Here is a 15,770-nt window from a genome sequence, read left to right as displayed (position 1 = left end):
CAAGGTAACTTAGATTGCAAACCCTGATTTGAAAACTATTTAAGACGTCTAGCAACTGTGCAAAACTAATCCCCACACCTCCTGTGTGATACTAGTTGGTTTGCTAGAGTCGATTATCCTTTAATCGTAGGTTTCTTCTCGAGACCCTGTTGATTAACGACTTAAAGACTTCATTGGGATTGTGAAGCCAGACGAAACTACTTCTCTTGTAGTTGAGCGATCTGATCTTGCCATTTTCTATCGTACGAGTTCAATTGTAAGATTGGCTTGAGATTTATCTCCGATAAGGCAAGATATAAAAAGTAATCACAAACATCTTCGTCTCATCATTTGTGATTCCGCAACATCTTGTTTCGCTAGTCGATTAAGTTTGTTGTGAGGTGATTGATAACTCTAGGTTGTTCTTCAGGAATATAAGTCCGGATTATCAATTGGTTCCTGTTCACCTTGATTTATCAAAAGACGGAACAAAAAATTCGGGTTTATCTGTGGGAGACAGATTTATCCATCCTATAGACTTGTTTGTGTGATTCAGATTTGTCTATACAAGTCTTCGACTTTGGGTCGTAGCAACTCTTGGTTGTGGGTGAGATCAGCTAAGAGAATCAAGTGCATAGTATCCTACTGGGATCAGAAACGTAAGGAGGACAACTGTACCTTGAATCAGTGTGAGATTTATTAGGGTTCAACTACAGTCCAGACCGAAGTTAGTTTGTAGTGGGCTAGTGTTTGTAGCGGCTTAATACAGTGTGGTGTTCAATCTGGACTAGGTCCCAGGGTTTTCTGCATTTTCGGTTTCCTCGTTAACAAAATTTTGGGTGTCTGTGTTATTTCTATTCAGCATTATATTTTGTTATATAATAGAAATATCATAGGTTGTGCGTTGTATCGATCAATTGTGAAATCCAACCTTTGGTTGTTGATTGGAAATTGATTAATCCTTGGATATTGGTCTTTGGTACCATCCAAGTTTATATCTCTCTTGTATTTAATAAAGACTCGCAGATTTCTATTTGCTTGAGTAAAGATCAAATCGAGAGATATAGATATTAACTCTTTGATAGACTTTTTTATTGATTGAGTCTAACTGTCTATTTGATTCTCATAAAAGTATATTGGAGTGTGTCCATACAGACTGCTAATCGAAATACTGGGTGAGGTTGTTAGACCCTTGCTTTTTCAATTGGTATCAGAGCAGGCAAACACGTTCAAGACCTTATCAGTCTGTGTTTGTAGTGATCTGACTCTATGGACAAAGGTGTTAGCTTTATTAACGTACTACCAGTCTTCGATGGCTCTAATTACTTATGGTGGAAAATTTCTATGCGAGCGTTTCTTCAAGCGCGTGATTTTTAGTCATGGGTATATGTTGTTAATGGCTATGATGCACCCGTTGTTGCAGTAGGTAACGTTAATGTTCCAAAAAATATTGGCGAATACGATGCTGCTGAGATACTTGTTGCAAAGCAAAACTCTGACGGTTTGAATGCCATCATACATGCCATTACCCAAAATCTTCAGCACCATGTGTCAAATTGCACTAGGTCTAAAGATGCGTGGGATATCTTAGAAACCGTATTCGAAGGAAATACCAGTGAAAAGGAAGCTAGGCTTCAAAACCTTAATTCCGATTGGGAAAACCTTCGTATGGAAGATGAAGATTCATTTGATGAGTTTAATCACAAAGTGTCTGAAATTGTTAATGCATCTTTTGCATTGGGTAAGACTATTCCTGAAAAGGACATTGTGATGAAAATTCTCAGATCGCTGCTATCTAGATACGATTCTAAGAAGCAGTCATCGTTGAGGGAAATAACCTTGATATACTTTCCAGAAACTCTCTGATAGGAAAGTTGAAAATTCTTGATCTTGACACCAGGAGAACATTTGCGTTCAATGTTGTGACCAAAACAAGTGTATCCTCTCACTTGTCTTGGGCTGATGAATGTTGATCATGATAAATCACTGATAATCAGAAAGGTCAAGGATTAGATAAAGAGGAAGGATAAATATGATGAATATCCATCCTCAGTTTTTTCTTCAGATGATTCAATTGAAAAATATTCTCTCTCCTCTTCAACCTCTGATTCAGAACTTGAGTTTGACGCAAAGTTTCTTGATCTCTTTAATAAAGAGATTCTTCAAGAGAACCTTCATTTAAAGGTTTCCTTGAAGCAAGTTGAATCATCGCTCCTGGCGAAAAATAATGAGATTGAGCGTCTTAATAATGAGTTCGTCAAAACCATGTCTCTAAAGGAAGAAGAGATTGATACTCTCAAATATGACCTGCAAAGGTTATCTGGAAGCTTTGACAAAATTGCAGCAATGTTATTTGGTCAAAGATCCTTTGGAAACACTAATGGTTTAGGATTCAAAAGCAAAACTCAAAGCTCAAAGTTTCCCTTTCCAACTAATCAAGGAGCAACGATTGTTGATTGTTGTGCTAAACAGGAAGACTCACATAAAGACGAAAAATCCCCATTGATTTGTTCTTTTTGTGGACATTCAAAGCATGATCAGGTCTCTTGTTGGAGATTCAGAAGGAGCAATAAGAAAATCACCAAACTTCAAGAGAACATGCAGAAAATGAGTCTAGGTCTGGAAAACCAAGCTCTTTTAAAGAAATCGAGATCTAGACGAGGTAAGAAATCTGTTTACACAACAAACAGTGATAAGATACGAAAAAATAATAGGTGTGAGTATAAGTCTCACTCAGTCACCAACTAATGCTGGTGACGTTCGCATCCTCATTTTTAACTTGGGAAAGATGAGGATTGGACTAAAAATGGCTCAAGTCGTTGTGATTGTAAATCTTTTTTCTTTTTCTTATATTTGTTAAGAAAATATTTTCCAATAAAGATGGAAAGCGGATAACAATGTTGAAGGACTTATTCATTATCTTTTTAGGGTTTTGAGTTCATAAATCCGTGTATATATTTCTTTATCCTTCCCTTCCCATTCTTTTTCATAAAGATACAGTCTCATGGCTCCTGTAACCAGAGGGATCACAAAAAGAGATGCAATTGAAAAAGTTAATGTGTATCTTTGTGAAGGAATCTCTTTCTCAAGGATAACGAAAGCAAAGTCAACATCTAATGGAGAAGGTTCTTCCTCTAACTGTGTCTTATCTGTTTGTCATTATGATAGTAATTTTAGAGGCATGGTGAAAGATTTCATCAACAAGAGAAATGATTTAAAATCTCAAATCATTTCCTATTTGAAAAAGATAACTCACTATGAACAAATGTTGTCTCTAACCAAGAACACCTTGTGTGAACTAAAAAGAGAACTTAGTGAGTTAACTGACATTTCTGAAGATCTAAAGGAATTGAATGATCCCATAATCAATAGTTTCTTCAATAATGGGAAGGAATTCTCAGTAGATGCTCTGAGAAATCTCTATAATGTCTAGAAAGTCTTCTTATGAGAATTTATTTCTTATGTTTTAGGAAGAATAACTAGAGTTTGGAATATCCATTATTGTGAGTACACATAGCTATGTCCAACGTTTTCATCTTTATTTTTTAGGTTTTTATTTAAATTCTAAAAAGGTTTGAAAGATGATTATTGCAGTGTTGATCTTTATTGTTTTATATACTTCAATATGTTATGGGATATGTGTGTTTGCGCCTGTGAACTATTATTGTCCCATATGATGTCAAAAGTTATCTCTTTTATATGTCGATATGCAAGTATTGATACAAGATCGATGAACTTTTGAAAAACAAAAGTTAAGCCTATTATGTCAATCCTTGATGGAAGATAAGTTAAAATCTTTTGTTGACAAAGATTATGTCTATTATAAGTCGTTATGCAAATAGTGACGAAGATAAAATGAATCTTTGTATATGCCGCAGTATTGATCATTCTCTGATCCATATTTCATGTGTATACTGCAATTCTCCATAAGTTTTTCTTGTGTTGAGCATAAGACGATTGAGTTAATCATTTTTTTATGGTTAACATAGTCGTAGCTCCGTAAGTTCTCTTATGTCGAGCATGTTCAATTAAGTTGATCACTTTTGTGTTTAATTTGATTGAGTATTCCGATTAAATTAATCATGAGTTCTCTTGTGGTTAGTTTAATTGAGAATTTTGGATATAAAAAATCATTTCTTTATGGTTTTTTGGTGTCCAATAAAATCCTTATTTTCTTGCAAAAGTAAGGTCGCTCTTGTTGTTCTCATGGGGATGACATCAAATGGGGGAGAGTTCTTTTGAACTTGCGCTTAATTTCCATATCTTTGTGGGGAGTGCGGCTGTGGAATTATTTAGGGGTTATCCTGTATCTTTATAAACTCCTTGATGAATGCATTTAGCTTCGGCTTTATGATTGCATCTAAACAAGTTGATATGTACTTTTCTTTGGTCTTGAAGCGTCTTCGTGGAAATTTCATAAGGATCCCGTTTTCGTACCTTTGCCAATTTTATTGACAAAAAGGGGGAGAATTAATGTGTAGTTCGCACTACAAATACATATGATTTACGTGCTTTACGAGTCATTATGTAAGGGGGAGCGATTTTCATGTTGAGACGAAATATTGACTAAGGTGAAGTGATACATATCACCATAGTACTGTTGTCGAAGTTGTGATATAAGAACTTTGAAGTTGTGTAATAATACTATGACACTGTATAACAATGATCAAGAGCTTTTGTTTTCTCATTGTTATGGCTACAGAACTTCAACAACTATGATGTTGAATTGAACATATATGGAATCATGGGAGTACTTGGAAAAGACGAAGTTTTCAAGTAATGTTGAAGCACCAAGGAGATCACGCATGTGGACGAGAAGCTACAAAGTTTTATTCATTTTGTAATCCATGTGTATTGATAGTTTTGTCACTAAAATTGACAAAGGGGGAGATTGTTAGAGCAATGCTCGGTCGAACTCGCATGCGTTGCTATATCAAGCAAGTTTGTCAATGTTAGTAATCAAAAGTATATGTCTTGATTTATAACATACTTATGACTAAGTCTCGGTCTAGGATAGTTAGGAATAGTTGAGCTCCGGACTCCATGAAGATTATCTTGCAAAGACGAAGAACTACTCAAGGAACCAGTTGAACTTCATCCGACTAAAAAGGTATGTGGAGACTTGAACTCATCTTGTCACTCAAAAGTCTATCTACTCTATCTCCTACTCTTGAGACAAAAACCGTATAAGTATGATAGTTTTCGTACACACACATTTGCTTTTTCGAGCCGAGTTTACTCACCTATCTTTTTCTCGAAATACGTGTTTCTAAGCTTTTGCTTTAACCATTTTCATCTTTACCCGTGACGAAAATCATGATGACGTTTCAATATTGAAAATATCTTTGATGAAGATAGTCGATTCTTTATGTCTAACGACTGTTATAACATTATAGAAGAATGTTTCAATGATTTAAATGTAGAGGTGAGAATATGTAACCACTTATGGATGTAAGCATATAGTATGTTCGCACATTAGTGTATAAATCCATGTGCCAGAAACCAAGTGCGTGCATATGTGTGCATGTGGTATTGGTAAAGGAGACAGGTTGGGTACGCGTACTGGCGGAAGTTCATGTCCGTGAATTTCTGCTGAGTTTAGAGTTTACGAACTCAAAACCAATCAGCTTAGGTACGCTTACTGGCAGAACTTTTTCACTCGAAAAATTTTGCTAAGCTTGGACAATAAAACCAACTCAAAATCCGGTAGCTAAGGTACGCGTACCCAAGCTGGTTATTTCTCAAATCGGTAGTTCATGGACTTAAAACAATAAATTATAAGGAATGCAATCTTTGCAAACCGTGGCTATATTGTTCAAAATTGATTCAAATGAATCAAACCGATTTTGTTTCAATTGTGTCTTAAATAAAGATTTAAGCAATTGAACAACTCTTGAACTAGTTATTATGAGTCATTTGAACTAGTTATGAGAAAGATGAATACGGTTAATATGAAAGCACTCATATGGCTAACCATTGGTCAACCATTTTTGAACCAACCAATGTACATGTTTAGGTACGGTTACTCAAACCTAAATGAATGCATTTCATTTGTGTGTGTGACAAGCTAAGTTTCGATCTAACGGTTGAAAGACATTAGCTTGGATAAATCAGGTTTTTCATCTAACGGTGATTATTGAATGCTTTGTTACCAAGGTAACTTATATTGCAAACCCAGATTTGAAAACTATTTAAGACGTCTAGGAACTGTGCAAAACTAATCCCCACACCTCCTGTGTGATTCTAATTGGTTAGCTAGAGTCGATTATCCTTTAATCGTAGGTTTCTTCTCGAGACCCTGTCGATTAACGACTTAAAGACTTCATTGGGATTGTGAATCCAGACGAAACTACTTCTCTTGTAGTTGAGCGATCTGATCTTGCCATTTTATATCGTACGAGTTCAATTGTAAGATTGGCTTGAGATTTATCTCCGATAGGGCAAGATATAAAAAGTAATCACAAACATATTCGTCTCATCGTTTGTGATTCCGCAACATCTTGTTTCGCTAGTCGATTAAGTTTGTTGTGAGGTGATTGATAACTCTAGGCTGTTCTTCAGAATATAAGTCTGGATTATCAATTGGTTCATGTTCACCTTGATTTATCAAAAGACGGAACAAAACCTTTGTGGGAGACAGATTTATCCATCCTATAGACTTGTTTGTGTGATACATATTTGTTTATACAAGTCTTTGACTTTGGGTCGTAGCAACTCTTGGTTGTGGGTGAGATCAGCTAAGGGAATCAAGTGTGTAGTATCCTGCTAGGATCAGAGACGTAAGGAGCACAACTGACCTTGAATTAGTGTGAGATTGATTAGGTTTAAACTACAGTCCAGACCAAAGTTAGTTTGTAGTAGGCTAGTGTCTGTAGCGGCTTAATATAATGTGGTGTTCAATCTGGACTGGTCCCGGGGTTTTTATGCATTTGCGGTTTCCTCGTTAACAAAATTTCTGGTGTCTGTGTTATTTCTATTCCGCATTATATTTTGTTATATAACTGAAATATCACAGGTTGTGCTTTGTATCGATCAATTGTGAAATCCAACCTTGGTTGTTGATTGGAAATTGATTGAGTATATTGGTCTTTGGTACCATCCAATTTTATATCTCTCTTATATTTGATAAAGACTCGCAGATTTTTATTTTCTTGAGTAAAGATCAAATCGACAGATATAGATATTAACTCTTTGATATACTTTTCTATTGATTGAGTTTAACTGTCTATTTGATTCTCATAAAAGTATATTGGAGTGTGTCCATACGTATTGCTAATCGAAATGTTGGGTGAGGTTGTTAGACCCCCGCTTTTTCAAAATATTTTCATAAAAAGCAAATCACTTGCTAGTTCAAAACCAGAAAAAATCAAACCATGAAATGAATTCCTCCAGTCACTCAAAGACACCTAAGAAATAAAAGAGAAAGCATAAGTAACTCAAGGGAAATCGTCCAGCAATAACTCGTCCTTCTTGGCAAAGGCGTCTTTCATGTTTTGAAGAGCAGTCTGCTTCAGCTTCAACTCCCGGGACAACTTCTCGATTTCTGATTCTTGCTGAGTAATAAAGTCCGTGGAGGGAACATCATCCATTTCTCCTTGAAGCTCTTGGACTTTAGAAAATCATTCACAGAACCAGGAGGCGTTAAACTCAAACTTTACAAACACGTCTCGATGGAATTCCCAGCTTTGGACTACCTCCTCAGAAACGATGCGTCCAGTCATGCTGTACATATCATGAATGGAAGATAGGGATTCTTGAACGCGCTTAACCAATGAAAAGCGACTCTTAAGCTTCTTGAAAGTAGCAATGTGACCATGTTTCTTCCATATTTTCGTGTACAACTCTTCATACTTAGCCGGCACGCTGAATCCTCCAACCAACACATGAACTGCATAAGGAGCATCAATTGGGGGATCAAAAACGTCTCGAGCAACAGAATGCACAAACAATGCCATACTATTTCCGAGAGTTTATTTGGGGATAGTCACATCAACAGCCATGGACGCGGTGTATCCGTTCTCGTCATGAAAGGCGTTCTCTGCATCATCAGTCACCTCCATCTCAAGATTGTTTTTTATTGTTTTCTATGGCAGCCTCCTCCTGCAATGTCATTGGTTAATGTTTGTTTTACAAGGGAAATCATCTTCAGAGAATATGTGGAAGACATACAAGTTCAGGCTCACCAGGAGAGTTGGGTCCTCTACCATGCTTAGAAATACTTCTTTCATCATCGTCAGAGCTTGAATATTCTTCTTCCTCATCTTCCTCTTCAAGAGTATCGCTAGACCTCACTTTTGGAAACGCCATGTTATAGCTATGAGCAAGCTTAACGAAGGCGTTCACGGTCCTGAAACCCTAATTTCAAAGAAATGAGATGTTCGGTAAGGCTGCTTCAAAACAGAAAATTCGGACTATTCGGAATAGGCACGTACGAACCTGCATATTGGAAGAGTTGAAGATTACAGGAGCAGTTGGAGTCTTTTGAGTTCCACCTGCACGTTCCTTTGACCGCACCTCTTTTTCCTGGGGACTGCTCTCACCTTGTTTGGAACTGCAGGTTCGTTTACCCGAGGAAAGTGGCTTCAATGACTTGTGTTGTTTCAAGATCTCAGGGGAAGGCATGTCTCGCGGTACTATTACAACATCTTCCGCGAATTTTTGAAAATCCAGGAGCTCTTCTCTCCAGAAATCATTATACTTACGAGTCGCCACTGGTTTCCTTCCTGGAAGCAAGAATGGAAGGCTCTTCTTTGCGGCGGAGAGGCTAGTATCAAAAACAGGCAGCAAAAGCTCTGTCGGATGCATGGGCGGACGAATGAACGAAATACCCTAATTAAATCCCATGTGACGATCGGCCCGGTCGATATTATACGGAATGACAGTAAGGGATTCATTAAAGAAAGATGGAATATATCCTGGCGTGCAGCTTCGCATAAATATGATCTCTCCAAGACTCATCTTCTCTCCAGTGTGCAACACCGTATCAGGAACAATGGAAAAGGTTTTGGATGGACCACAGAAGAATGAACCGGTGCCCACGGGCGGAAATCTATGGCGTGCACATTATCAAGTAAATCAATGAGCCTCAACCCCGGTTTTGGACGCCTCGTCTGCCAACGAAGTATTCTGGAACCTCCATATAAACTAGAAAACGAGATCGAAGGAACAGTAGCATAACCTTTGAAGTGCTCCCATAAACATGCCTGGAGAAAAGCAAATGTGGATATGCGACTCCACCTTCATATGTCCATTGGAAACGTACATATCCACTGCCAGGGAATCCAGATGAGAATACAAAGACCCGAGGAACTGCCTTGAGGAAGGACTACACCTTTCACCAGCTTAATAGCAAACATGATGAGTTTCTCTCTTATGGTCTTCTTGCCAGAGCCATCATCAAAAATATCTATAGACAGCAACAAAGATAAAAACGCGGTGACATTGAGTACATCATCCAACACCTGGCCCACTTTCGGCCGTGTAGGAAACCATTCAGACATCCACCAAGTATAAAAACATTTCTCGTCACAGTCCTTATGATTATATCCTTTCACCTTCTTAACCAGAGTGGCGAACATCACCTCTTCTTCAGCAGACAACGCAAAGTGAAGACTGCCTGCAACTGGAAGACTCAACAAAGTGGCTACGCTTTCTAAGGAAATAGTCATCACCCCCATCTACATATGGTCGTGTGTGTAGAAAGGAACCATCGAGAAATGAAAGTGATCAAACCTGCTGCGTATTTCCTAATATGCAGTGTTGCAGACGCCATGACAGCTTCAACAATTTGTGCTTTAGTCAAATTACTCTTGATGCGTTCATTACTCAGCATATACCTCATCCATCCTTCATACGAGCGCAGCGGAGTATGACAAACCTTGAAATCAATAGGAGAAGATGGATACTCTTTCTTTTGGAGACAAAACGTCATCACACACACTGGAGAAACTGACGGAGTGTCTTCTTCATTCTCCGAACCTGTAAGGAGAGTTATTTTATGACCAGGATGAGTTCTAACATTCGGATAAGGCACAACGAAAAGCTCGTCATCTATATTTGGCATGTATTTGGCGTTGCTAGCATTTCCTGGCTTGGCGGCAGAAGTATTTCCAAGTGACATCTTAAAGAGAATTTCTTAAGTTCACTTCCAAACAACTACAATGAAGCAGAATGGAAATGAGTTATTACTTCATGCAAAGAAGGATCATGTGCACATCCTGTTAATTAAATATGATCACTATGTGCTCGATCGTCCTCATGGCCACTGCATGCTCGATTGTCCTCATGGTCACTACATGCTCGAATGCCCTATTGTCCTCGAGGCAAGCAAGTACAGCCGGGCCCAATAGGATCTACACCCACTCGAAGAAGAAAAAAATGGAGGAAGTCGCATAAATCCGTGTATTGTCCGTGGGATGTATGGCCATGGCCAAGTTGAACACACGGACGGACGAACGGACTTACTGTGGGCATTATACTCACTGTCGAAACCTACAGCTAAGTTTTTCATCGATCAAAACCTAAAAACTAGGTTTTATAAAGAAAGAGCCAACAAACGACACTCTACTATGGATTTCTTTTCATCCTGCTAGTAGCACTAGTAATACTGATTGCTTTATTATCAATGGTGTTGTTAATACTGCCTATAAGGAAGGATCATTCATATTGGGATGATTTTCTCGATTTCATGAAAGCTACGCCTATGGATAAGGTCTGGACTAACATGCAAGAACAAGCAAAATCGGAGGTGAGGATGAGGCGTTGGAGGATATACCTGAACGATGCTCTCCTTCACGTGTTGCTGCTGCTGTTCCTCTTGTTGGCCGGCTCTCGATCGACACGCCCTTGCTGCTGGAACCAAGACACTGAAGTGAAGCCAAGATTAAAAAAAAAAAAAAAAGTTGATCCCCTTTTATACACAGCGTGTTGGGAGTTCGAACAGGAAAAGGAATCCATCTTGGATCCGTGTACGGGACGAAGGCAGCTGGGCCTTCCAAGCTAACTCCTACGGACTAACTAGTCACGCGACCCCAGGCTCAAGGGACAATTCTGACTCTCCTGGTAATATTATTCTCTTCGTATATATTCCATCTTGTATGTCACCATCTATTGCTTACCCCGCCTTAATACAATGTCCTGCATTTAATGTGTTGTCATCCTGCAAAGCAATAAAAGCCACTTTAAAGTAATGAGTGATCAAACCTCTTTACTTATATATGTATTGATAAATTCGACATATTTATGAAATTTATTAGAACGTTGCATCAATCCCAGATATTCTATAAATTTCAACCTATCGCATTAGTTACTAATGCATAACTCGCCTGATATTTTCCTATGTTATGTTCCCTGCCGAAATCTCGATATTGACATGACATGACGATTAAATGTTCACTCTCTCCCGAAGTGTCGGTATTGAGAATCTGCACGAAAATACTCGCACAGGCTTCATCGTCCTCTGACGAAGATATTTTCGTGTCGACGCACTTTTAATTGAAAGTTGACGCGATCGAACGCGTTTAAATTACTTAAGGAAAATCTAGACTGTTCATGTCAGTCTCGAAAATAATCACGGCCACACGATTTTGTCGCGCGATTTAGCAAGCATAGCCTACCCCTAGCAGAACTAGACAATCACCGTAATGACCATCGGCGGACCCACTAGTGCCCTAGTCGATCGAGTCCCATCTCCCTCAGCCACAAGTACTTTGAACGCCGACTCCAAACATGGGTGATCGCGCTTTATAAGAATAACTCGAACGAGCTGAGACCGTAAAGAGTCTCAAAACGCATCACGACCATCCAACTTTTCCAGCCTAGTTGGACGGCTTAGATATTCCTACAAACGATTAAGTAAGTGCTAGCACGTTCGTTGGCGGGCCAATTCTCCCCTTTGTCAATCGACTTTCCTGCTGCAATCCTACAGGGCGCCCAACCGTTTTCCCAAACTTGAGCAAACACCCGTATTCAAAACCCTAAATTGGGTCGCGGCAGTATGCAACTGTCGCAAATCGATCATGTCCGTACAACTTGGCTAGCCTAATTGGACGATGTAGATCGCATATCAAGCCCTTAACGCACCAAGTCGTTCGATCGAGCTAGGGAAGACGCGGCTGTTTTAAAACCTAATTGGTGTTTGCGGAAATATGTTACCGCCGCAAATCGATCACGACCATCCATCTTCGCCAGCCAAATCGAGTGGCTTAAATCTAATTTTAGATGGCCCAGGAGATACCAACACACTCATCGGAAACCCACCTTTGACAAGGTCGGTCGACCTGATCGAACCGACACGCAACACCTCGATTTTCTTTCCCAAAAGGGGGTTAGCCACACGGCCCCTAAAACCCTAAAAATCGCGTCAATGATAGTGGACAACTGCCGCAGATTGATCACGTCCATCCAACTTCGCCATCCAAGTTGGATGGCATAGATTTATTTTCCAAACGGTAACAAAGCAGCATTGAGATCACCGGCCATTCATCCTCCACAGGGGGTGATCGACCAAGTCATAGCACATCCATAGGGTCCTCAAACGATCACCCAAAGATGTCCTGTGGTGTTACTTTTAAGACGCTCAATCCGTGACTGATTCGATCGTAAACATCGATACTTCTAACACATCGATTACTTTCAGTTGCTTATTCGAAAGTGATGCTTTACATACATCAATTGTAAGCAACGCCTTATAAATATCGGTTTTGCAAATAATTCATTATTTGGCCTAAAAGCACTATGTACTAATTTTAGTGGCAAGTCACGTGACTTGACCCATTCACTCGAGACATCAAACATGTCACAAATTGGGGGATACATACTGGAGTGTTGGTCTGGTGGTTTACAGCGTTCGTCGTGCAACACGCCCATTACAAGAAAGTGTCGGGAAAGACGGACGGTTAAGAGTAATTAGAGTAGTGGGAGAACGTGTGACCAATATTCCCTCATAATGGAAACACGACGATCACTACCTTCCGCACAAACCCACTTCTCCACTACTTCACTTCCTTCACTTCCTCAGAGATCAGGGTGCGCTCAATGACTTGTATAAATAGATTTTCAATCTGTTTCGAAAGGAAGAACAGAAGTGTTAGCAACACAGTATCCAGAAAACACCAAGAACTGATAGCTTATATTCTGCAAGCCAGTTCCACATTCTGATACAAGTCATAAAACAACCACACCTTCATAATTCACTAATTTGATCTCAAACACCTTCTTCGACTCCCTCCCTAAGATCAAACCCTTCTCCTTCACTTTGTGACCGAATTGAATCTGGAACGGCCATTTCTTGGTTTAGGCCAGAGTCTTACAGATTGATCTCTCGAATCTAAAAGTACTCCCTGCATTGATTGGGGTTTGAATTCGTTTCTCATCAACATACCCAAATTTACCAAAAACGGCAGAACCAATTTTTACCCTCAAATAATATCTCAAGCTTGTTTTCAATATTAGTGATCAAAACTATAAGTCTTGATTTTTAGTCTACTTATAGTGATGTCTCGGACTATGATAGATTGTATAGTTGAGCATTGGACTTCACGACATTCATCAATTGAAGACGAAGAACTACTAAGGATAGATTGTGGAACTTCATCAACAAAAGGTATGTGGAGACTAAAACTCATATATCACTTGGAAGGTATATTTATACTCTATCTCCTATATTGAGACAAAAGTCGTATTTCTATATAGTATTCGATTATGCATATTTGAGATTTCGAGCTGATTTTAACTCGCTTACATATTTCTTGAAATATGTGTTGGTAAGATTTCGCTTCAACCAAGTTCATCTTATATTCTTGACGAAAGTCAAAAGATGATAATGTGAAAATCGTCGAGTAACAACTTACATGGTTTGTGTGATACAATCATTTGGTGTAGACTTGGAATGTTTCGTTATGATTATTTCAATAACTTGAAAATTGCTTTGATGCTAATAGTTCGTGAAAACAACTACAGTCATCCTCTAAGAAAGTTTCAATGATTGAAATAGAGTTTAGAACACTTAATCATCAATGGATTATGAACATAGTATGCGTTCTTGCATGTATACGATCCATGACCGGAACTATAGTATGCATACCCGTATGCGTACCTGTTAGTTGTGAAAGTCTGAGTACCTAATGAAGATGCGGGAGTCTAAAAACCACACCCAATAATTCGTTTGGCAATCTGAGAGGATTTACTCCAATACACTTTCTAGCGAATCAACTAGACAGTCAAACTCAATCTTGAGTAAAGTATATCAAAGAGTTTAATATCTCTGTTTCACAATGTAATCATCAAATCAAACAGATGGAAATCCGTGAGCCTGATTATTATGTGAAACAACTTGAACGGTACCAAAGACCAATGCTCAAGTATCAATCAATGTAAATCAACAACCAAAGGTTGGATATTCTAATTGATTGATCTTAACGCACAACCTGTGATATTTCAATTATATAACAAAATATAATGCGGAAAAGAAATAACACAGACACCAGAATTTTGTTAACGAGGAAACCGCAAATGCAGAAAAACCCCGGGACCTAGTCCAGATTGAACACCACACTGTATTAATCCGCTACAGACTCTATCCTACTACCAATTAACTTCGGACTGTACTGTAGTTGAACCCTAATCAATTTCATACTGATTCAAGGTACAGTTGCGTTCCTTACGTCTCTGATCCTAGCAGGATATTACGCACTTGATTCCCTTAGCTGATCTCACCCACAACCAAAAGTTGCTACAACCCAAAGTCGGAGACGATAAACAAATCTGTCTCACATAGAAAAGTCTATAGGATTGAATAAATCTGTCTCCCACATAAATACCCAAGAGTTTTTGTTCTGTCTTTTGATAAATCAAGGTTAACAGGAACCAATTGATAAACCAGACTTATATTCCCGAAGAACATCCTAGTATTATCAATCACCTCACAATAATCTTAATCGACTAGTGAAATAAGATATTGTGGAATCACAAACGATGAGACGAAGATGTTTGTGACTACTTTTATCTTGCCTATCGGAGATATTAAATCTCGAGTCAATTATTTCAATTTAACTCAATACGATAGAATCGGGCAAGATCAGAACACGCAACTACAAGAGAATAGTTATGTTAGAGCATTGCTCGGTTGAACCCACCAAGCGTTGGTATGTCAAGTTTGGTTGTCATATTTTAGTGAATCAAAACTCATGTTAAGAGTCGCTTGATTATGTACTAGGGTTAAACTTTGTATAGGTTAGCTTGAAAGCATTAGGATATGAGACATTACAATTATTGCGAAGTCTTGAAGATGTGACGAAGCAAGGAGCTATAACGACAACAATCATCCTTCCACTTGAGGTTAGTGATATCTGACTTGAACTGTTTCATTCCCTAACGTATCTTTCAAGTCGTGCATATAGAAAACATTACTGCGAAGCATATGTGAACTCTAGATAGACATAGTATTAAGGAATACAATACGAGGTTTATTGATTAACCATTAAACTTTGTAAATAAGACATCGCCATAATCATTTGAATGTCATTGTGAATATTTATGGGTATGAGGTGAGGATTTCATCCTAGGGAACAATGTTTACATATGTTCTAAGGAAGTAAGTTCATAAACTTGTTTGTGGACCGAAAAGGAAATTGCCAGGAGTTATTGGTTTTGTTATTCATTGCATATCTTATGAACAACCAATAAGTGTGATAGAGTATAACCGCTCACAACTTGTTGTGTTCTTGGTAGAACTATTCACAAAGTCCTGAATTTTGTATTGGTATAACTTTTACTAGTAAAACCAATCTTAA

The sequence above is a fragment of the Papaver somniferum genome, chromosome 4 (genome assembly GCF_003573695.1).
Source record: "Papaver somniferum cultivar HN1 chromosome 4, ASM357369v1, whole genome shotgun sequence".
In the NCBI taxonomy this organism is placed as follows: Eukaryota; Viridiplantae; Streptophyta; class Magnoliopsida; order Ranunculales; family Papaveraceae; genus Papaver; species Papaver somniferum.
The sequence above is the reverse complement of the archived record's forward strand: the minus strand, read 5'-3'. Positions refer to the sequence as shown.